This window comes from Protopterus annectens, chromosome 2.part2 (genome assembly GCF_019279795.1).
Source record: "Protopterus annectens isolate FY-2018-M chromosome 2.part2, PAN1.0, whole genome shotgun sequence".
NCBI classification, from domain to species: domain Eukaryota; kingdom Metazoa; phylum Chordata; order Ceratodontiformes; family Protopteridae; genus Protopterus; species Protopterus annectens.
This window is the reverse complement of record NC_056730.1, coordinates 622,033,309-622,058,494: the sequence shown is the minus strand read 5'-3', so window position 1 is coordinate 622,058,494 and position 25,186 is coordinate 622,033,309.

Genomic DNA, 25,186 nt, shown 5'->3' with positions numbered 1-25,186 from the left:
AAACCCAAACAGACCCTGTGCTATGGCCTCTGAATGATAGCTATGGACAACCTCCCCCCCCCAGGCTTACACAGACAGACTATAGCAGGTCAGACAGTGGGATGTTAGATCTGAAGGTTAGGAAGTCAAACACTAATATGTAGGGCAAGCAAAGCTAAGATCTGTAGTACACTGGTATGCCTCTAGTCAGCATGATAGGTAAGAATACAGAATGAAATGGTGTACCTGACATATCAGTACAGACATAGCAAATGTGTACAAGTGTCAGGTGTGCCACCCCATCCTACGTAGTAATGTAATAACAATCAGGTGTGCCCCCCCATCCTGTGTAGAAATGTAGAAATAGTCAGGTGTGACCCCATCCTATGTAATAATGTAATAAGAGTCAGGTGTGCTCCCCATTCCTGTGTAGAAATGTAGAAATAGTCAGGTGTGGCCCCCCAACTTACATAGTAATATAATAACAGTCAGGTGTGCCCCCCCCAATCCTGTGTAGAAATGTAGAAATAGTCAGGTGTGCCCCCCATCCTATGCAGAAATGTAGTAACTGTCAACGCCAAATGATCGATGGATACCCAGCAGAAACAGCATGCTACCTGTATGTGTACAACACAAAGGTCAGCACTGCAGTACAAACTACCTGGACTCGATCCACACATTCAATACAGATGGGCATACTGGGCATGCTCACAGACGCAGAGAAATGAAGGCAATGTTAGTCAACAACATACTGAAAGGTCATACTGGGCATGCTCACACACTTAAACACATGAAGGCCGTCTCTGCAAACACCAGTAGATCAGACATATCTGGCAGTCGCAGATGTTGGTGCAGACACTCCTCAGTATGCACCACTCATGCTTTGTATACACAGTGGATAGGAATACAGACATATATGTAAGGACAACACACTATAATAAGCGAAAGGTAGACATACATAGATGTGTGGAAGAGGGTGACTGTGACAAGGAGCTATCCAGGCCTGTCCCACCCAGTACACAGCCAAAAGGCCACAACCACATGAGGTTCAGATGTCACTCACTGCAGATACTAGCCACCGGTATCTGTCAGCATTACAGACTATGTGGTGCATGTGTTAGCTGTGCAACATGACTGTACAAAGAAGTAGTCATCTAGCAGCTGTATACACATACCTGTGAAATATGACTCTGTGTGTGCCCGCATGTGGCGTGTCAACCTCTAGATGAATGGGTTATGGCCCATACACACACATTGCCCTCCCCCATAGACCTACTATGACAAGCCTGCTTAGGTCATCCGCTGTGAAATATACCTTTAGGAGAGATGTAGCCCAGTAATCTCCATGGTGCATCCCATAAATGCGTACTGCTGTAGTGTGATAAACTAGTTAAGTAGGAGTTCCAATCCCAGACATGGCAACTGTGTGTGTGTGTGTGTGTGTGTGTGTGTGTGTGTGTGTGTGTGTGTGTGTGTGTGTGTGTGTGTCTCTGTCTGTGTAGAGAGCAATGCTTTAAAGTGTAGTCACACTCCCTACAATTGAAATGCTCTACTTTGGTAAGGCTGCTGATGTCATCCACCTAGAAATACATCTCTAGGAAGGTTGTAGCCCAGTAATCTCTGTAGTGTGTCCTATAACTGTGTACTGCTGTAGTATGATAAATTAGTTAGGATTTCTAATCCCAGACTTGGCACATGTGTGTGTGTGTGTGTGTGTGTGTGTGTGTGTGTGTGTGTGTGTGTGTGTGTGTGTGTGTGTGTCTGTGTGTCTGTGTGTGTGTGTGTGTGTGTGTGTGTGTGTGTGTGTGTGTGTGTGTGTGTGTGTGTCTGACTCTGTCTGTGTAGAGCAATGCTTTTTAGGGTAGTCACACTTGATACAATTTGAATGCTCTACTTTGGTGAGGCTGCTGATGTCATGCTCCTAGAAATACACCTCTGGGAAGGATATAGCCCAGTAATCTCCATAGCGTGTGCCATAACCACGTACTGCTGTAGTGTGATATAGAACTCTAGTAGGGTTCTATTTTCACTCATGGCAGTTCTGAATGTTTCATATGTGTTTCAATGTCTGTGTAGGGAGCAATGCATTTTAGGCTAGTCACACTCAGTACATTTCAAATGCCCTACTTTGGCAATCCTGCTGATGTCGTTCACTGTGAAATACACCTTTGGGGAAGGAGTTCTCCAGTGCATCCTATAACAGCTTCATGCTGTAGTGTGATGTAGACCTCTGTTTGGGGTTCTATACCCACACATGTTGGTTGTGGATGTTTTGTGTGTGTTTCAAGGTTTGTGTAGGGAGCAATGCATTTTAGTCTAGCCACAGTCACTACAATTCGAATGCCCTACCTTGGCAATCCTGCTGATGTCATCAAATGTGAAATACACCTTTGGGGAAGGAGTACTCTAGTAATCTCCATGGAGCGTACTATAACTGCATAGTGCTGTAGTGTAATAAACTAGTTAGGTAGAAGTACTAATCCCAGGCATGACAGGTGTGTGTGTGTGTGTGGGTGTGTGTGGGTGTGTGTGTGTGTGTGTGTGTGTGTGTGTGTGTGTGTGTGTGTGTGTGTGTGTGTGTGTGTGTGTGTGTCTGTGTTTGTAACTCGTATCCTGTGTGGAGGTGGATGTGAGTGTGTAACAACTGAGCCCAGTGTGGAACGGGTTTTGCAAATTTCTTATATGATGGCCCTAATATATATCACAATGTCCTCCATACAGGGATAACAGATGTGAAATAGCTGAGAGGCTGGGATGCAAAGCCATACCCATAAATGTGACATCAAGGCCAGGCAAACAAAGTTAGCAACCCTAGTATTAACCAGACAACACTCTCAACCCATGTCTCATGCACACACACTTGCCTAAGGCAACAGCCACTATGTTGCTGGTACACTGCATATTGCCCACTGATAGTAACTATGGAGTGATTGCAGTGGCTTACAGAGTGCATGGCACCCTGTCCATCTGTTCAATAGGCACGTACATGCAGACAGTGCACCTTCCCCATGTTCCCCACTGGACACCTGCAACACCTGTGGTGCCATCAGGTGTGACCCACAAAGGACATAATATGCCTGAAAACATGTCATATATGGACAGATGCCACTGACACCAGAGAATGCCATTAGCATGCTATCAATGTAGGTGCAGGGTAAACCTGCTGTCCATTTCCAGTTCCCGCCACATGAGGCCAGGACTGGCACATCTGATGATAATCTGTGTACACAACATGGGCCAGACACCCTAGGTACAGTTCCACATGTCACTGTACATGCATGTGGGAGGTGTGCACATCAAATACACCGTCCATGTCATGGACTAAGGAGCACATACATGGCATGCTGTGTAGTACTTCCAATTACCACTTTCATGGCAACCATTTACTATAAATCCCTACATCTTGTGGGCATGGTCCCTTTACCTTTCCTGTGTGATGGACATCCTTCCTGTGTGTGGGCATCAGTGTTACAAACAGCAGGTAGCAATACATCTTACAGGAGAACTGGCAAACTCAGACCAGCTACATATTTGTAGGAGGTTCCAGAACTACAGACAGAGTGTGAGTAGAGTTGTGTTATGCTTTGTATAGTACTGGTGTTACAGGGTGTGTGTGTACATACTAGTTTACCTTACAATGCAGTCTGTGTGCATAGCTCTCAACCATGGGCATATCATCTTGGTGGCCAGAGGTGTGACTATCATGTTTTGTCTGTTCACCACACAGGTCCTGTTTCAAATATTTCACAGGCAGTGTGTGTGTTGAGTGCTATCAGTACATGGCTACATCCATTTATGTTTCTTACCTCAATTCCCTAACTAAGGGTATGATGCAGACTATCCTGTAACACCAGCAACTTGCTTAGTGTATGGCAACAGTATTCCACATATGGGCCTGTCTTCCAGCCTCTGTCCTCCACCTACGTACCAAGCTTTGCAGATATGACATGCTGTCAGGGGTTGTTTTGTAGTGGGCTGTGAGTTTATCATGCTGCCATTGCTGCCATCAGTCCACTGCTGTTGTATCCCCCACACGATGTGGGGGCATCAGGGGTGAGCTGCCTTAAGGTATCTGCATGTACAGTACCATACAATTCACCTATATTTACATTACTTACATACATTGGGTTAATGCAGGCCTACTGCCTCCAGCCATACAGACTGTTCTGTTTGTCAGTGTGCTTGTGATGGTGTCAGTTATGCCTTGTTATGTAATAGTTACATCCCATTTGGTCAACTGAAGTACTTACCACCTAGTGATTTTGTACAGAGTGTAGACAGAGGCTGCTAAACTATACACCTGCATTACATACTGTTGATTGATTGGTATCCTGTGGTCCAGTCTGTCTGTACTATTGTACAATTTGAAAGGCTTGGTCTGGACAGCAACAATTATGAACCTTTCCATACTACTGTATTAGTATAACTGTTTCACAGTTGCAAACTCTGTTTATATAGATGTCAGTGTCTGAACAGCTATATGACATGGCATATAAAACTCTAATAGTACACAAATAAAGGTTTTCCATTTCTGCAAACCTGTGTGTGGTATTTTATCCTATAACCTCTCTATTGGTATATGTTCAAGGCAACGATTGACATTTGTATGGGTGGCCCATACAGTGTCCAGTTGTTAAGGTGTTCACTGTAGGCATAATGGCTGTTCCATATTGTGTGCACCTTCTACATATGTATCTTACTGTACATATTTCTGCATGTGTAAGTGTAGTGACATGTATATCTATCTATCTATATATATATATATATATATATATATATATATATATATATATGTATATCTGTATCTGCATATATGTTTCTGTGTATATGTATCCTGGGGATGTTGATAGCTTCCACATTTTACATTTCCTATGGGAGCCAGACTGTACTGCATGATATGTTACCAATACCAGCCTGACATCATGCAGGTGGGATGTAGTACTGTCAACATCTTGTGCTCATGTCATGTCACGTCCTGGTTATGGGGTCTGCAACACTTGGTAGTGTATTGCAGGGTGGACGTGTTTGGCTCTGGAGGGTATACCTATTCATACAAGATGTATATTGTTTGGGGCCTCTCAACCCCATTAACGGTGCATGTGGACATATATGTTTTAGTTAATGTACCATTGTTATCTACAGATGTATGGCCATATATACCTATATATATATATATATATATATATATATATATATATATATATATATATATATATATATATATCTGCTTACATATATATAACTATGTCTGTATATACCTACATAGATATATATCTGCTTACATATATGTAACTTGCTGTGTATATGTAGACATATAGGTGTAGACATATATATGCGTTGATGTAGGCATTTGCATATATATATATGTATATATATATATATATATATATATATATATATATATATATATATGTATATGTTTGTGTATATATATATATATATATATATATATATATATATATATATATATATATATATATATATATATACATATATAGATATGTTGTATCTGTTTAGATGTTAATATATTTACACACACACATACATCTAAATATTGGAATACATTCTCTGTACTGTTGCATGACTGGGCTGGATGATATGTTTTTGAAAACATCAGAGAAATTTATATCTGGCATGGCTTAGTGGTAAATCACTTTGTCTATGGTGTGCAGGGTCCTGGGTTCAAGATTTGCAGAGGCTGCTTGTTTTGTTGCTGGGCAGAATAAGGGACATTGGATACAGACTGATTAAGGCACTTTAAAGCAGTTGTAAGTGGGTTTGCATGGGTTTGCATGGAGGTAAGCACTGCTAACTTCCGGTTACAGTTTCTTGTACTCTGTTAGCTTCTAAATTGCTTGACATTTGTAGGCATTGCTTACCCCCACACAAACAGGCTTAAACCTGCTTACTGCTGCTTAAAAGTGCTTATTCCCACTTACCCCCGCACTCATTTCTTTAAAAGAAAAGAAAAAGGGGTTGATAAGAAAGTGGTAAAAAAAGGGGCGCAAAGAGGGAAAGACTGTAGGGAAAATAGCCTGTGCAGGAAGGATGTAGGGAAGGTCCATAGATGCTCATTTCTTCTACAGCAACAGCTGTGCATATACACTGAATTTGGAGGTAGATTTGGACACTCAAACCCCTGGGAAATGGGTGAGGATAACAATAATAAGTTGTGATGCCAGTTAGACCAGATTACATTTCCAGTGGACATATGTGCAAAATGGACAGCTATGTATGGGGCGAGATTATTTTGTGGGAACAGATTGCCCCTATTTTTCTTTTTTTTTCAGGTGAGAGTGGGATGTTGGGGAGGGGTAGTAGGTATTTTTTAGGGAGGTAGGTTGAGTAGGTTAACAGACAAGACAAACAAGACACATGCAGGGGTGGTATAAGACACATGTGGGGGCTAAACACCTTGATGGGGGGGGTGTTGGAATATCGGAAGCCCACAAGCCCCCTAGTGGTAACAGTGGGACTGAGGTCCCCACCCATGGGCAGTCACCATTGCACCTTCACAGCCCCGAAGGTGGTTGCGCTGGGGGCTGAGTCGCAGAGCCAGGCTGACTCTCTAATCGTCACATTTGGCCCTCGAGCTGGCGTAGAAAATCACCAAACTGCTTGTCAATCTCTCTGTGCATCATAACCCCAACCTGGCGATGGGTGACAGGTGCCTGTACATGCCCTCTCCTGGGGGGAAGCGAGCCCCATCCCTTGAGGCAGTTCCACCCAAAGGTGATGCAGGACTAATGAACAGGGAGGTCTGGGGTCGGGAGACAGACATGCTGGTGACCAGTGCCACGGCCAGCTGAGGTTGTACATGTGGGTCCACTGGGATCGGCCTTCCCAAGCATGCTATAGTGTTCAGATTTCATCATCATATGTGGGTTAGTAATAGTTAACACATTCCAGGGTTAGGTATAACAGCATGCATAGATATTCCCATTAACCCAGACACCAGATACGGAACAGTTGCATAGCAAACAGAACACATGCATATATGGGACCACAGTGGTAATAAGTACAGCATGCAGGTACATTGATGGCACCGTGCCACTAATGTTGGAATAATTCAATATAGCACATGCATGGGAACCATGAAAATATTTATCAAACAGTTGGACATTATCAGAGTCATTATATACCAGTTGGGGCGGGTATGTTGATTATTGTTGGAGATACGGTGGGGGGGTGTCAATTAACAACTAGAATATTCCTGTAGTCCACATTACTTTCCTAGTCAGTGTTGTTATCTGTACCTTACAAGTCTTACTACACTACCCTATAGCCTTAGTTTGGACAGTGTTATGGCTGTCGTCCTCATTACACATGATCCAGTTTTACCTGCTGTATACACCTCTTACTTGGTATACCTGTGGAGGGAATGTTTGTTAACACTAACTAACTGTTTCTACACATACCCCCGGATTCTGGGTTGATGTTTTGCACATAGCTATCCAACTCTTTCTGCACAGACTCTGGCCATGTGTTAACTACATGCTGGTGTGCCAGGACATATCTAGAATATTGCCCTCTTCCACCTTTAGTGACTTGACACACACATATACCTGCTTTCCTACACAGTTATATTATGTAGCACAGTGTGGGTGACATTGACCAGTGATACTTTATTATTCAAAGAAACTGCAACACTCACAATACCCTACAATACCAGAGTGAACAGTACCAGTACAGGTTATCATGGTCTGTATTTCTCAGCACAGTGTTCATATCCAACGTACCTGTGGGAGCAATGTTTGTTAGCACTACCTGACTGTTGCCACACAAATTTCCGGATTACACATTAGTATTATGCACATACATCTCACTCTGTTACTGTACACACTCTGGTCACAGCTTGACAACATGGGAGTGTAGATAGGACATACTTGAAATATTAGTCTCCTAACAGTTTCAGGGATTGCTACAGTGACAGGTGTGTTCTCATGACATTTGCAATCACTTGTATTCCCTGTTTGCTGGCTAAACATCTGGGATCATCCCACAGACTTACCAGGGGGATAGGCAGCAGATATGGGCCCATATACTGGACATACTGGCCTCATCTGTACAGTTGTGGGGGTATAGGTTCATAGGTTCATAGGTAGGTATTAGGCTATTGGCCCTAGGGCCCATACAAGCCTAGCCAAAAAGGTACCCTGGCTTTCGCCACCCAAGAAAATTATTTTCCTGTGCCCCTGACAAGCAGAACCACAGACGTGATCCCTGGGGTAAATTTCCTATTACCCATCCAATCATCAAGATTTTTCTTGAAGAGTGCTAATAAGGAGCTCTGTTTGACATAGATAGGTAGTCTGTTCCAGAGTATGGGAAGTCTCTGGGACAGGAATCTATCCCTCCAGCATGTTCTGTTTATTGTGGTGACAAGGTTTAGGTCCCTAATTGTAGCTTGCTACAGATCTCCAGCCCTGCCCCAAGATTCTCACTACACCTTTCTAAACATACTGGAAAATATTAAGATACAACCAAACATACTAATACTGGGTGATTTCAACTACCCTGCCATTAATTGGGGAAACTACTCAGGTACTAACTCCTTTTCCCAATGGTTCTTGGAATTCATAAATTCCAATGCCCTGGACCAACTAATCCATTGTCTTACCAGGTGCTCCAATATCCTAGACCTGGTCATTACCAACATGGGAGATAGATGCTCCACACCAGTGGTCACCCCCTTATTGGTCAGGTCTGACCATAAGCAAATCACCCTTGACATCCACATCCCACCCCCACCCCCAGTAAGGAAACCTCCTTAAAAAACTTCTCCAAAGCCAGCTTCAAGCTACTGAAGTCAGAGGTGACAAACTTCACAACATCCACGCAGATGGGATCTGGGAGTTCAACTGCAGAATCCTACACTAAGGCACTGTACATCCCAAATAGAACCAAGATGCTCTTCTCCAAAAAAAGGAAGCCAATCTGCTGGTCCCCTACTATAAACAAACTATACAACAGAAGGAAAAACTATTGCAAAAAAGAGGAAAATCCCAGGATGCAAAAAACTCCCTCACCAGCCTCAGTAAGAAGCTGAGATCCCTCATAAAATCCTCAAAAGCTAGTTATGAAAATAAAATTGCCAAAGATTCTAAACACTACCACAAGGCATTCTATAGTTATGTCAAGAATCTAAATAGCAATGCTGAGATCTGCTCTGAGTTACAACAGAATGACATTAAATATACTGATCCCAAGGATATTGCCAATATCCTGGCAGATCAATTTAGTGCCAACTTCACCCCCCTCTCACCCCCTAAATGGCCCATCTCAATACTAAAAGATTGCCAAATTCCAATAATCACGGCCACACAGGTAGAAACTGCACTCTCCAAAGCTAAGAATGCAGCATCCATGGGACCAGATGACATCCCAGGCTGTGAACTACATGAACTACAAAATGAACTGGCACCTCACCTAAGTGTCATGTTTAATCATAGCCTCACCTCAGGCTTCGTGCCCACTGAGTGGCGCACAGCTACAGTTATCCTGCTCCACAAGGGAGGATCCACCTTGGATCCCGGGAACTACCGTCCCAACTGTCTGACAAGCCTGATTTGCAAGGGCATGGAACCCATTATCAGGGAACTTATAAACAAAGACATTGGCAACCTTCAAACACTGGACCCCACCCAGTTTGGGTTTGTGAAGGGCCGATCTTATCTCCTGAATCTGATTGACTTCTTTGAATCAGTCTCCAGAGCTGTGGACGAGGGTAAGGCAGTCCACACAGCCTATCTGGACCTCGCCAAGGCCTTTGACACCATCTCCCACTCTGGAATCATAGATAAACTTAATAAGCTGGACATAAATCCCTATGTCACTCGATGTGTTGCTAACTGGCATACTGACAGAACCCAGACAGTAAAAGTAGCCGACTCCAAATCCAGCTCCAGACAAGTGACAAGTGGAGTACCTCAGGGTTCAGTCCTGGGAGCACTCTTGTTTGGCATCTACTTCTCTGAAGTACAGGCCAACACTAAGGGACTCTGGCTAACAAAGTTTGCAGATGACTGCAAACTGGGAGCCATTATTGAATCCCCAAATGATGTGGATACTCTACAAAAGGGCCTTACAGAAACAGATGCCTGGTGCCAGAGCCATGGGCTCAAGATTAATGCCAAGAAATGTATAGTTATCCCCTCAGGGAAAAAACATGTACCCATGAATTACCACATAGGTGGCAGGACACTAAACATCGAAAGTGTGATGAGAGACCTAGGGACACAGGTGGACAGTGGTCTCACTTTTGATAACCACATCACCACAACAGTCAGGAAATCCTTCTATGTGGCACACCTCATCACTAAGGGCATTTCATCCAGGAAAAAGGAAGTGATTGTCCCACTGTACTCATCCCTCATTAGACCCATTATAGAGTATAATGCCCCATTTGGTATGTACCTCACAAGACATCTGCAACAGCTGGAAAGACCACAGAAATACCTCACTAAAAGAATCACAGGCCTGAAGCAGATGCCATATGCTGACCGTCTAAAAATACTCCAGCTATACTCTGTGGCATATCGTCTACTCAGAGGTGATCTCTGCTTAACATACAAGGCCATGTCAAACCCTGAGCTGTTGGACATGCTCCACTTAAAGAAATCCCAATCCCTCAGAGCCACACGCTCCAGGGATCAAAATGTCATCACAATGAAAAAAACATGCTGGAGGGATAGGTTCCTGACCCAGAGACTCTCCATACTCTGGAATAGACTGCCCATACATATCAAGCAGAGCACCTCATTCACCCTCTTCAAAAGAAAACTTGATGATTGGACGGGAGATAGGAAATTCACCCTGGGGATCATGTCAGTCACCCTGTAAGACAGGGGCCTGGAGAACTAAGTATTGTGGGAAGAAATATCCAGGGAATTGTTATGGCTAGGCTTGCATAGGCCCTAGGGCCGATAGCCTAGTACCAACCTATGAACCTATGAACCTAGAGCGTGTATCTCAGAGGAATTGGGATTTCTTTAAGTGGAGCATGTCCAACAGCTCTGGGTTTGACATAGCTTTGTATGTTAGACAGAGATCGCCTCTGAGTAGGCGATATGCGACAGGGTAAAGCTGGAGTTTTTTGAGACGGTCTGCATAAGGCATCTGTTTGAGGCTAGTAATCCTCTTTGTGAGGTATTTTGTGGCCTTTCCAGTTGTTGTAGATGTCTTGTGAGGTACATACCAAAAGGGGTGTTGTACTCTATAATGAGTCTAATGAGTGATGAGTAGAGGGGTACAATGACCTCTTTTTTTCTGAATGAGAAACCTTTTGTGATGAGGTGTGCCATGTAGAAGGATTTCCTGACCACTGTGGTGATGTGATTATCAAAGGAGAGTCTACTGTCCACCTGTGTCCCAAGGTCTCTTATTACACTTTTGGTGTTAAGTAGACTACTGCCTATGTGGTTGTTCATGGGTACAGAGTTTTTACCAAAGGGGATGACAAGGCACTTTTTGGCATTGAGCTTGAGACCCATGTCTTTAACAGCAGGCATCTGTCTCACTGAGGCCCTTTTGTAGAATGTCCACATCATTAGGAGTTTTGATTATGGCTCCTAGTTTGCAGTCATCTGTGAATTAAGTTAGCCAAAGACCTTTTGTGTTAGCCTGTACTTCAGAGAAGTAGATACCAAACAGCAGAGGACCCAGGACTGAACCCTGTGGTACTCCACTTGTCACTGGTCTGAAGTCGGATTTGGAGTCTGCTACTTTCACAGTGTGGGTTCTGTCCATGAGCCAGTTGGCAACCCATCTTGTGACATAGGGATTTATACCTAGTTTAGTGAGTTTATCTATACTTCCAGAGTGGGGGATGGTGTCGAACACCTTTGCGAGATCTAGATAGGCTGTGTGAACCACCTTACCCTCATCTATGGCTTTGGTGACTACTTCAAAGAAGTCTATCAGGTTTAGGAGACATGATCTGCCTTTTACAAACCCAAACTGTGTGGGGTCCAGAGTTTGGAGATCTCCAATGTTTTTGTTTATGAGTTCCATGATGATAGGTTGCATGGCCTTGCAGACAAGGCTCGTCAGGCTAATGGGGCGGTAGTTCCCAGGGTCTGTTTTGGCCCCCCCCCCTTTGTGGAGTGGGATAACTGTCACGGTGCGCCATTCTATGGGCACAAAGCCTGAGGTGAGGCTATGATTGAACACGGTACTTAGGTGCGGTGCCACTTCATTCTGTAGTTCATGTAGAAGGCAGCCTGTGATGTTATCAGGTCCCATAGATGCTGTGTTCTTGGCTTTGGAAAGTGAGAATGCAGCCTAATTCCACTCCCAGGATTCAGATCATGGCTGTGTCTGCTACAACTTAAACAATGTCCATCACAGTTGTGTCTGCTATATAGTTATTGCTGTATATCTCCTATCTGCTTTATGTCTTATTAATCCCCTGTGCTATTGTAATCTGACCTTGTATTACAACACTTATATACAGATTTCCTAGACAGTTATATGTTGTAGGACAGTGTGGGTAACAGTGATGTGTAATACCTCATTATTCAGAGCAACTGCATATCATTCTTGTATTTCTGGGCACAGTGTTGGTATCTGACAGACCTGTGGGAGGAATGTTTATTAGCATTACCTGAATGTTCCCACACACAGTACCAAATTCCACATTACTGTTATGCACATATATGTCACTCTCTTACTGTACACACTCTGACCACAGCTTGACAATTTGGGGTGTAAATGGGACATACGTGCCTTCTTAGTCACATAAGGTATTGGGGAGTTGCTAGTGTGCCAGCTTTGTTCTCATAGCTGTGTGTCAGTCAGTTGTATTTCCTGTTTGCTGCCTATACATCTGAGATTATCCCACTGATTTCCCAGGGGGACAGGCTGATAGGCAACAGATATGGGCCACTTTAATAGACATTCTGGAAATATCTGTACAATTGTGGGGTATGATTCTTTATGCAGACTACTACCACTGACAAGATTCAAACCATGGCTGTGTGTGCTAAAAAAAATAACAGTTCACATGTCAGTTGCATGTGCTATTTGTTTTTTGTTGTCTGCATTTTTCCTGTTTACTGTCTATGTGTCTCTCAGTTGTACTAAATGGCCTCTGGGGATTACACCTGTCATATACAGGCATACCTACACATTCAATTTATGGTGCACGGTGTGGGTAACAGTGCTTAATACTACAGTACTATTACATGATTGCATATCTACATTACCGTATGATACCAGGATATACACATGCTGTCCAGCAGTTAGACCTGTTTTGTCAGGCTATTACACTTTTATTGACTTACAAACAATATGAGACTCTTGCTGCCATATTCTCTAGTGTATGCAGTACTTGCCTTGAACAATAAAGGTTTTATACAAGCAATTAATTTACTACTACTTTTATTTTTATTTCCTATGACAGTAAATGCATGAGTATTACTGACCTGCCTCGCATTGCAACCTCACCAGGTGACTGATGTAGGCCTACTGGTTCGTGGCTTGCTCCATTGCAGCTGTGGGGGACATAAGAGGAATATTTTGCCATACCTATCCATGATATACTTGAGCTGGCAATTAATACACGCATACTGGGGTGATACTTACGTATGGCTGGAACATTCCCTGATGGTCTAGCCTCTTGGAGCCACTCCTCCAAGTGGTCCCCCTTACGCTGCTTCAGGTTGGCATAGTGGTGCCTGACCTGCTCACCATTTTGGGGTATGCCAGTGGCACTGGTGAGGTCGTGGGCGAGATGGTCCCAGGCCTCAATCTTATAATGGGAGCCCTGTTACTGGCCCTGCAGCAGTCTTTGATCATGGTCTTTGACAAGGAGTCCTGCCATGACCTTGGACTCCTGGATGCACCAGCGCTGTGCCCGAAAGCGCACACCTTCTCCCCTTACTGCCATAGTGCCTGCAATGAGAAGCTACAACCAGTTCTGAGATGTATTCCCACCTCTTGGGTTTAAGTAGGGCCGATTTCTTGCACTTTTCCATGATTGGCCAGTTTTGAAAAGGCTAAGCTATGGGCAAACCTGCTTAACTAAGGTTGGCATTGTTTAAAGGGGTATAACACTGGGCACATTGAGTTAGCTGGCCTACACATTGCTTACACCTCCTAAGCTGGCCTGTGCAATGCTTAGCATTGCTTACATTAGACTTTGCATTATTTTTTCTTTTTGGCATTGATTTCTTATTCATTACATCTTATATATCTGCCTGCTATCCATGATTGATGTGTGCATACACTCTATGGGGTCCTTGTGTTTTACTGGGGACTTCAACACTCTATTACAATTATACCTCACTTATGGGCTTACTGCTGTATTCCAGTTCACATATTTATATCTAGTGGGTTATGGAACATATGACTGCATACTGATTCCTTTCATGGGTTCAGTTTGGTTTTACCATGGTGAGGACTTGTTTGCTGATACCTCATTCTTCTGCACTTCTGTGATGGTTTGGTGGTTAACTACTGTGACTATGTTGTATAGGGTCCTGGGTTAGAGACCTGCATGGTTGTTTATTTTGTTGATGGGCAGAACAAGCGCCATTGGATACAAAGTGATTAAGGCACTTTTGAGCAGTTGTAAGCAGGCTTGTGCAGCAGTAAGCACTGCTAACCTGCCGTTACATCTGCTTACAGAGAGTTAGCTTCAGAATTGTTTAACCAGTGTAGGCATTGCTTACTTCTGCACAAACGGGCTTAATCCCACTTACTAGTGCTTAAATATGTTTAGTACTGCTTATATGTGCTTAAGCCTGTTTACCAGTGCCTTATTCATTATGACACTGACACATCACATGTGCATTTACTGCAGTACTCCAGTTCAAGAACATATGTTATTTAGTGGGTTATGCAACATAAATATTAGTCATAATGTGTTTTGCCATGGAAAGTGCTGCAATGGGACTCGAACCAGGAATGTCTGCTCATAAGGCAAATGCTCTGCCCACTACACTATTGTTATGCTGCTTAATTTGCATATATATTCTTTGTCATCTTATTCAGACATTTAAGTTGCATTAACTGTAGCTAAGTGATGGGCACACCCGTGCACCTACGGTTAGCTTTAATTGGATTTAAAAAAAAAATGAAGGGTTTCTTCATTTTATGCATGTATACTGTTGCTGTTGTACACAAGGGGGACTGTTGGTGGGGATATGCAGTCACCTATGAGCAGTCTCACTCATTTTATACCCCTTTCTGCTGTTCTTCATTGCGGGGGCATGTATATTCTGAGAGTTCTGCACTCTTACACGCTCTGTGTAAGCCTAGGAGCTCAGGCAGCGTGCCTCATTATTAAGCATGGTGTGCTGATGTCCTGTTCCCAAATGGCTGGCTCCGTGTAGGACTAAGCTAGTCCTGCATGGAGGAATAGTGAATCCGGGGAATCTGTATTATTAAAATGATATAACTCAATAATTCTAAAATTCTTATGGTTTCCCAATAAACCAAGGATAGCACTAAATAATATCTCAGAGACTGGTCAAATGGGGGTATTAGTTTACCAGACATTGAATTATACTCTATTACCTCAGTCACTAAAACAATAAGTTTATGGTCTATTCCCTAGTATAATGCTAAATGGAAATCTATTTTTGGACAGCTTTTAATTCAATTTACAATTTTGATACATCCTAATAAACATATATCACCCCACAACTCCATGTATTAAAAGATTTTATAAACAACTCTAAACATAAAACTAACTCTGACATAATTAATATAACAATAAAAACATTTAGAACATTTTTACTCAAGAATCCATATTACAAGGCATGATTGTTTCTTATTTTTCCAATAGCCTACACACAAAATAACATCACATCTTCCAATGAGATAGTCATGAAAAGTTTTAAAGATAATAACTTAATTTACTGGTGTCAATCGATGCATAAAGAAAATACTTTATCAACCTTATATATACTTGACAAGTATAATTTGGAAAAAGAATACTGGTTACATGTTCAAAACTGCGTACAATATGTTGAAAAAAGAATAGAGATTAAGCAACCTACTGTTAAAAAATCTATTCCAAAATACATTGAATATTTATCAATATTTATACAGCAAAAAATAGAAACTAGCAATATATTATCTAAAATATTTAAAATAATAAGAACAGTGATACAATTTATTAAAGAATCATATTGGGACTATTATAATACCATAAACAAAGAATTCCCAAGTGAAAAAATAAGCAATTAATATTAAAATCATCCAAATTAACAACACCATCACTTAATTGGAAACTGTTCAACTGGAAATATATGCATAGATCATTTCATACACCATATAAAATAGAAATCATATATAAAACCAGAACTACTTGTTGGAGATGCAAATCAGATAGAAAAAGCTTATTGGGAACATATATTTTTGATTGTGTTAAAATTAAAACATTCCAGAAAAGAAGGTAATAATTGTTTACAAGCTCTATTCTCTGATAAATTTACATTGACCAAATTTTTGATTCTCTTTAATGCTCCTATACCTGATTGTGTTGCAAAGGTGAAATACCCAGTTTTATGGAGCATATTGTCATTTGCAAGGAAAGTAATAAATAACTGAAAAAGTGACATTGTTTCCTGTTTTAAAGAATTCAGAAACATTTCTTCGGAGGTTAGTCATTTGGAGATCATTACTATAAGAACAAGAATAACTTCTTCATATAACTCATGGAAAGGACTAAGTGAACTTTTAAACAAGCAATGACTGATCTATGGTATCAAGTGGAATATATAGATGTATGTAGTTAGTATGTATAGACACCCTTTGTAAATAGTTGCTTTGTTAGTTAACGTGCTTTTGTTTATTATTTTCTTATAGAAAAGGAATTAATTCATATTTTACTCTGATTGATATTAGCTTAACTCTTTAATTGTTATTGAGAAATGTTTTTATTTATGCTTATTTCGAAACTTTAATAAAAAATTTATTAAAAAAAAAAAGTACTGCCCATCACAGTAGATGTAGGCATTTCCATGGTGTGCATGGGCATGTATCAGAGGTTGTCCGCCTACTCCTACAGGTAAATGAATGTTCCCAGTGACATCATGGACCATTAGGTACATGCACTTGCCCATGTCATGCATCATATCACATACCAACTAGGTGTGCTACATGAAGCCAGGAGAATAGGAGCTCAGACACAGTAAGGTCACGGTGCCATTGGCTGCACAGAATGAAAGCATGTTATCTGCGGCATGCTTTGTTAACCCCCCGGCTATGACAGTACTGCAGCAGTGCTGTAGTATGATCAGGGTTCTGAGTGCCCTAACTGTGCTTAGTTGACTGTCATGTGGGACAGGCAGGCTCCCTTTCAACAGACTAAACCTTACCCATCAGACATTGATGTCTATGCTGCAAAGTGTACACCCTTCTGCTGCTAGTCCATGCAATGTGGGCCAGGCAGTCACAACCAGGCAGTCAACTCACACTCATACTCCTTCCCAAAATGTGTCTCCACATGCTGCTGTCACCTCATCAGTCTCTTCTGTGGAGCAATCTGGGACAACCGTTTCCATACATGGAAGAGGTAGCTTGGACTGTGGTATGAGACATCAGTGTGGGTGCCCTAGACTGTGTGAGAGTAACACTGACAGTTGATTCACTCTGTCCAGTAGTGTCAGTCTCTCCCGTGGCAATGATGATTGCTGTGCAGACTACTGACAATGTCATCTGTCTGTGGTTGTTCTGAAGTCTGATGCCATGGAAGTCTGACATTTTTACTAACCATTGGTGACCCCATTTAGTACATTACAGTTTATCTGTACTTTACATTGATATATGTCTCTTGCGATATTGACAACAGTTCCACATTATGTCCTGAGTTAGTTTCCTGTTCGCATCTTTTGATAATGGATAGATAGGAATGTGTTTCACAGATGTATGTCCCTTGCTGTCTGCCATACACACAAGCACCACTGTGAGTCTGTATGCATGCCTGTATCCCTTGTGGCCTGAGCTGATGATCCATATTGTGATAGAGTTGTATAGGATCATACTGTTTATGTGAGAATTATATTGTTATGTCTGATGCTCAGTGTGTACATCTACTGAGTAATTGCTATTAGATGCAATCTGTGCTGCTGCAATGGGGCATCACCTGAACATCAATGTTTAATGTATCTACTTCTGTAAATGTAGTTTGTCATGACTCAAAGGTGTGCACCAAATGTGGCTGTGTTGAGTTATGGCCATACCCTCCTTCACCCACACCTGTTTCTTCTAACCCTGTATCTTTCTACTCTTCCTCTGATACCTGTGGAAAGTCGTCTTCAGACATCTGGGGTTCTTGGGGTAGTTCACCCACACCTGCAGCTGGAAGATCACTGTGTGTTGTTATCATATAGTGGCACATGCAGTAATCATCTGTGCTGTTTTTCAGGTGTGTATTGCAGTGTACCCCCACATGTGTCCAGACATATGAACATAGCTTTTGGTACACTAAAGACATACTCAAACGTATTTTGTGTTGTTGCATTCTCTCCATTTTAGGTCACCCTCTGTGGGGTTTGATGGTTCTCTTTACTGGGTCATTAGCCACAGCTCAAGTGAATAACCACAGTCACCTGTTGTGAGGAGGGAACACATATGTTGCCATCATAGATAATGTAAACAGGGAATTCCTTAGCTTACATCTGAGCTGTGTTCCTTTACTTACCCAGTAGTATTTCCTCAGGTATTTCACCTTGCTGGAATGTAGCTCTCAGAACACTTTCCTTCCAAATGGCAGCATTATGGGCACTTCTAAGGTGTGTTTCCATGATGTTTGTTATGCTACCATCTGCTGCACACACAACCTGGCACTTCCGGGATGGCCACTTCTTTCTGTTGCTGTATCTCTCTGCTTTTGGATGCATGAGGGTCTTAATAGGGATTTGGGTGCAGTGTATTACACCAAGTACATGTGGGAAGTTTGTGAGGTTCTAGAACTGGTACATAATAGTTCTCCTCTTCATGGGGGTAGATGAAAACTGTATGTATTCATCTACCTTTCTGCACATTGCTGCCAGGAATTTTGACAGGCTATGACTGGTAGCATTCCTCATGTGTCTTTAGAATTTCCCAGATGTCAGTTCACCTAGGATCAGACACACTTTTATTTCTAGAGGGATGAGTTTGCCTCACAATATCCACACAGACATGTGTGGGGCACACATGTTGCTCACAGCCTGCACCAGTCTACCTGTCAATAATTTGGTACCTGTCAATAATTTGTTGATCTGACAGTTGGTTTAGTTACAGCCTTGCTCTCTGTCTAGCTAGCTGCCTTCTAGGATGCAGAGACACATCCTCCTCCATAGCTTGCAGTACTGCAGCCTGTTGCAGCTCATTCACTTCAGGTAGCATTTTTTTTTGTCTGTATTATTACGGATTCCATAGGTTTCCATCGGGGAGGGGTCTATATTATCTTGTTGAAATGACAACAACGAATGCCATTTCGACAACAAATAAACAGCGGACTATCAAAACAGCGAAAGCCCAGGTTACTGATATTCTCCTAGGGAAAAAAAATTGTTAGACCAACAAAACACAACACAACAGTTAAAGCATTTCAAATGGGAGGGCTTCACCCCCCCCTCAGTGAGGGGGGCTGTGCCCCCATGCCCCCCTAACTAAATATACCAATTCTGAGATTGCACCACAGTGGGGTAAAGGGCAATGTCATGGCTACAAGTGATTTTTTTCCCTAGAAAAAAAATCGCTGACCTGAACTTTTGCTTTATTTCCAGTTCACTGTTTATTTGTAATCGAAACAGTATTCACTGTTATGCTGTTTCGACAAGATAATATAGACCCTTCCATGGGAATAGCTACCATTCCTTGCACTGCAGTATGCATTCACTGAAAATTTCGGTAACAGAGTCGGCATTGCAGTTTGTTGCATTTAAGTTGCATTGAGCATGCATGATGCATTTTTTAATCCAACAGGTGTGCGGAGAATCCATAATTATCTTCTCCTGAATAGTTAGGCACTCAGACTGCATGTGATGTACCTTCTGAAATCACTTCCACCACAGGTACACTGAAATCTTACTTCAACGTGTTGAGCTGTCTGCAACTATCTTTTGAAATCCAGTCCATTTATGTTTAAATAGCCATATGGGATATGGGCATTATAGGTATATCATTGTGCACACATAAATATGTGCTCCTGCAGAATTCTGTGCTTCACAATTCACATGACTGAAATTCATAGACATGGTTTGCATAACAATTAACACATCAGATTTGATCCTTAACTCCTCTAGATTGCATAAACGTCATTCTTCTTCTATATGCACAATTGTGTATGGCATACTTCTTTGGCTCTAGTATGGATTGTGTAGGATTGTGCTGTGTTGGCAATGATGAGTACTACACCAGCATGGTTGCAAACAACATTTATGAATAAAGCCATTAAACATTACCAAGTATGAGAAACTTCATGTCTTTTTAACTTTGCAGTCGATGTTTATTTTACTGGATTATTAACAAAATGCATTTAAGATTTTTAAAACATACTTCATATATAGATATATAAAATTAATATGACAAACAATTTAATCAGTTATTCATTACACTGCAACATTTCATTCTATGGCCAGAAAAACAAAATACAGTAATATCTAAGAACATCTGTTTATTTAGGGACTTTCAATATTTTATGTTTGTGTTCAGTGTATCAGCACAGTGTGTGTGTATGTGTTTGTATTTTTCAGTATGATTTTATGCTTTATGAACTACAAAAATATGGTGACACAAACGTAGCAGTGCCTTAATCAAACAATGTGATATTTTCAAAAGGAGGAAATAAGGGTGAGTTTATTCACTTGGGTTCATAGGTCAGAGGGTGTTATGAGGCTAATGACCACTAGGGACCTTGCAAGTCTAGCAGTGCATCCCAATCCATTTGGGTGCTGAGTATCACGGGCATCTATATGGGGGCTTGTGGGGGGCATGTTAGCTGTGAGATACATAAGGATTTGTAGGGGAAGTGTTAGTTAGGATAATACTTTTCTTATTGATAGCCTTTGTTCATAGGATTGTAGAAACTTACTAGGCTATTGGCCCTGAGGCCCTTATAAGCCTAGCAAAGAGTTCAGCTCATGTTTAGACAAGCCAGCACCTGATGCCCCTGTCCAGCAGGGACGAGTGGAATCCCAGGGATGTATTTTCTGTTTGCCATCTAATTTTTGGCAATGAGCTTTAGGCCATGGTTTTGGCACCAGTCACTTGTCAGTGTTAAGCCAACTTGTAAGATATTTCTGTCTCGTGAGGAATCTATAATAGCTCTCAATTTATAGTCATATGCGAACTTGGTGAGCATGATATCTTGAATGTTAACCCTGATGTCTGAGAAGTAGATACCAAACAGGAGTGGGCACAGCACAGAGTCCTGGTGTGCTTCACTGCTGACTGGTCTCTTTGTGGAGATGGTCTCATCGATCCTACCTTCTTGAATCCTGTCTGTGAGCCAGCCAGCAATGTTGTGAGTTATATAAGGATTTATGCCCAGCTCAAAGAACTTATCGACAGTGCTTGTGAGGGGTATTGTACTGAATTCCTTAGGTCAATATACACTGTATGCATTGTTGTAACCTCATCCTTTGCCTTGGTGACCCTCAAAAAAAGTCTGCCAGGTTATGTAGGCATGACCTTTCCTTAAAAAAGCCAAATTGGGAAGGGTCCAGTGTCTGTGGGTTGTCAATGTCCTTGTTTATCATTTCCATAATAATTTGGTCTATGCCTTTGCATTAGGCTTTTTAAACTAAAGGGTCTGTAGTTCCCTGGGTTGGTTGATGGTCCACCCTAGTGGAGGGGAATGACTGTTATTGTCCTCCATTTACATGGAATGTAGCCTGTTTCAAGGCTGTAGCTGAAGAGTGCCTCAGGTGGACCTGATAGGTCATGTTTTAGACTGTCCAGGAGGCAACCAGGGATGTTGTTATGTCCCATAGATGTGGTGTTCTTGGCTTTAGCGAGTGCTGCCAGCAACTAGCCCCTGTTGATAACTGAGGGAAATATGTTGGAGGGGATTTCTCTTGGTGGAGCCAGGGTGGAGGAGGTGAAGTTTGAGATAAATTTAGCAGCCAATAGATTTGCTATGTTGCCCTGACTTGTGCAAGTGGTACCGTTCACACCATTTTAACACACTGCTGTGTTTTATCTCTAAGATTCTGGACATAGCTGAAGAATGCATTCTGATTGCTCTTAGCCTGCAAGAATATACTCACATCATAGTTGGCCTCGTTGGACTTAATTAGACATCTTAGTTCTTATTTAGTTGTATAAGAGAGCACTTATATTGAAGGGAATTGCTTTTCCTGATTTTGGTCATGAGTTTTCTACTTTTATTATATACCCTGTTTAGGTGAGGGTTCCACCTGTGGGGTTTGTTTTTAGAGGTTATTTTAGATTTATTTCTGGTAGGTGTGGGAGTCTTTCAGCAGCCAGTCACATGTTTGTATATGAACTTTGTGAATAATTCTGCATAGGTAGCTGTAGTCTTGGGGTTAAGGGCACCCCTGAATTTTGACAATCTGTCACCAAATAAGATGTAGTTTGCTTTGAATAGTTTCTAACTGTTACTGATTTAGATGGATTTTCTAGGTTGATTTTTGTTTCAAGTGAGACAGCTTAGTGGTCTAGCTTCACCAGTGATGATGTGACATGGGGGGGGGGGGGGTGCAACACTCTCCTATTTTGGTGAGTGCCAGATCCAATATGTTTGATCCTCTGGTTGGAGCATGCACTATCTGTACCAGAGTGCTTGTGTAAATAAAGTACAAGACGTATTGCACCTTAAAGTCATTTATGATTAGGGTGATTGGATGATGAGTAGCTCTAGTAGGATTAGGTAAGAGTCATCACACTATAGAGGCAGGTATGATAATCTGTAGCTAGCCATTATATGGAGAGGGACCTTATATGTGGTGGCTTGCACATAGATTAGTTCTATGGTATTATTCTGTTTAACCAACCTGGAGGTATGTTTGTTGTAAACATAGATTAAGACACCTCCACATCTGGTCCCAGTCTGTGCTGCTGTAGGTCTAAATGTGTAGAAAGCACCATATCCTTGCACTTTCAGAGTACCTTCTACAGCTTTCAAACAAGTCTTGGTCACACTACTGATGTTTGCATTCTACAGAGTGAGGGGGGCTTGATGGGTGTGGAATTTCTTTTGTTTGGGCTTTGAGCATTGATCAGTAACACCTTAAGGTTGCTTGTAGACATTTTCACTATGTTTATAGTTTTGCTTTTTTGTCATTGCTTAAAAAAGGCTGTAAGAGGGTGGATAAAGTTTCAGCCAATGTCCAAAAGCCTAGGGAGGACAGGCTCAGTCCATCCTTGACAAAGCAACGTGGTCTTTGGATCATGTCTTCCCATGCTGACAGGTATTGGATTCCTCTGGACTGACACTAGAAATTATGCCAATCATTACAATCAATCATTTTAAGTTCATACTGTGGCATCATCCTTGGTGAAGGCAGAATGCTGCTCAATGCATGGCTCATACCTATCTGTGACACATATTTCAAGAAATCCATCATGCCTCTTTTCATATAGTTCAAGTGAGGTATGTTTCAGGTCATTTACAGTGACATGGACTATGACAGAATCATATTGGTACCTGGGGGTGTAGTAACTTGACTGCGAGCATGAAATTGCAGATCCTGGCTCCAGGTATGCAAATAATTATTATCTTCTCCTAGTCTAACCTGGTGAATGGGGCATCTGTATATTGCATGATGGATTCCCCAATGACAAGAGTATTAGGTAAAGTATACTTGCTTTGCTCTTGGGTTAACCTTTGGGTATAGGCTTATCTGAAATTTTTGGTGTTACTTTTTGTGTGTGCTTTAGTGACTAGAGGAGCAGTGGGGCTTTGGAGGTCTTTGAGATTTGGGAAGGTTTCTTTTATGCCCCTCAGCATAAGACAATCTGTTTTTGTGTGTGTGCATGTGTGCGTGTGTGTGTGCATGTGTGTGTGTGTGTGTGTGTGTGTGTGTGTGTGTGTGTGTGTGTGTGTGTGTGTGCGCGCGCGTGTGTGTTTGTGGTGAGTGGCATGTATGAGGGATGTATTGTGGGCATTCCTATAAACCTCATTTGTGTGTGAGATTTTTGCCTCCAAGCAAGTTCTATATTTACATCTCTCACATACCATTTTATTTTCTCTACTGATTAAGTTTTCTGAGAACATGACACAATTACTACATTGCCTTAGGATGCCTTAATCTACCAAGGTAGCCACAGAGACATCCGGAAATTGCATATCCATGTTGTCTGGTCCTGTAATATGGTGGCCTGCTTAGGATTAAGGATTGGGTTTTAACAGGGGTCTTCTAAGGTAGTTTCTGATGTTAAGGGCAAGAGTTATATACTGCTAAGATAACGTAGCTCTATTCGGTATGCAAACCAGTTTCTGGTGTTAAGGTTCATAGGTTCATAGGTTGATACTAGGCTATCTGCCCTAGGGCATTTATAAGCCTAGTCAGAGTATGTTTTGCCACCCTTTTAGATTAATTGACTGTGCCTCTGTATAGTAGGTCACAGAAGGTAGCCCTTTTAAGGTTTGTTTACTGTACCTCTGTCAAGCAGCAACATAGAAGAGATCCCAGGGGTAAACTTACAATCTCCCATCCATTCGTCAAGATTTCTCTTGAAGAGGGTCAGTGAGGGACTCTGCCTGACATGGATTGGGATTTTGTTCCAGAGTGAGCGGAGCCTCTGGGATATGAATCTGTCCCTCCAGCATGTCCTATTTATTTCTGTGCTGAAGTGCAGGTCCCTGGAGCATGTAGCTCTAAGGGATTTAGATTTCCTGAGGTGAAGCATGTCCATTAATTCTGGGTTGGACATGGCTTTATACGTCAGACATAGATCGCCTCTGATTAGGCGGTACACAACTGAGTAGAGCTGGAGTTTCTTTAGCTGAACTGCATAGGGCATCTGTTTGAGCCCCTTGATCCTCTTGGTGAGATACTTTTGAGGTCTTTCCAGTTGTTGAAGGTATCGTGTAAGGTACATCCCAAACAGGGCATTGTACTCAATTATGGGCCTGATAAGTGATGAGTAGAGGGGCACAATGACCTCTCTTGATCTAGATGTGAACCCTTTCATGATAAAGTGGGCTATATAGAAGGTCTTTCTAACCACTTTGGCAACGTGATTGTCAAAGGAGAGATTGCTATCTACTTGGGTCCCCAAGTCCCTAATTACTTCTTCCGTA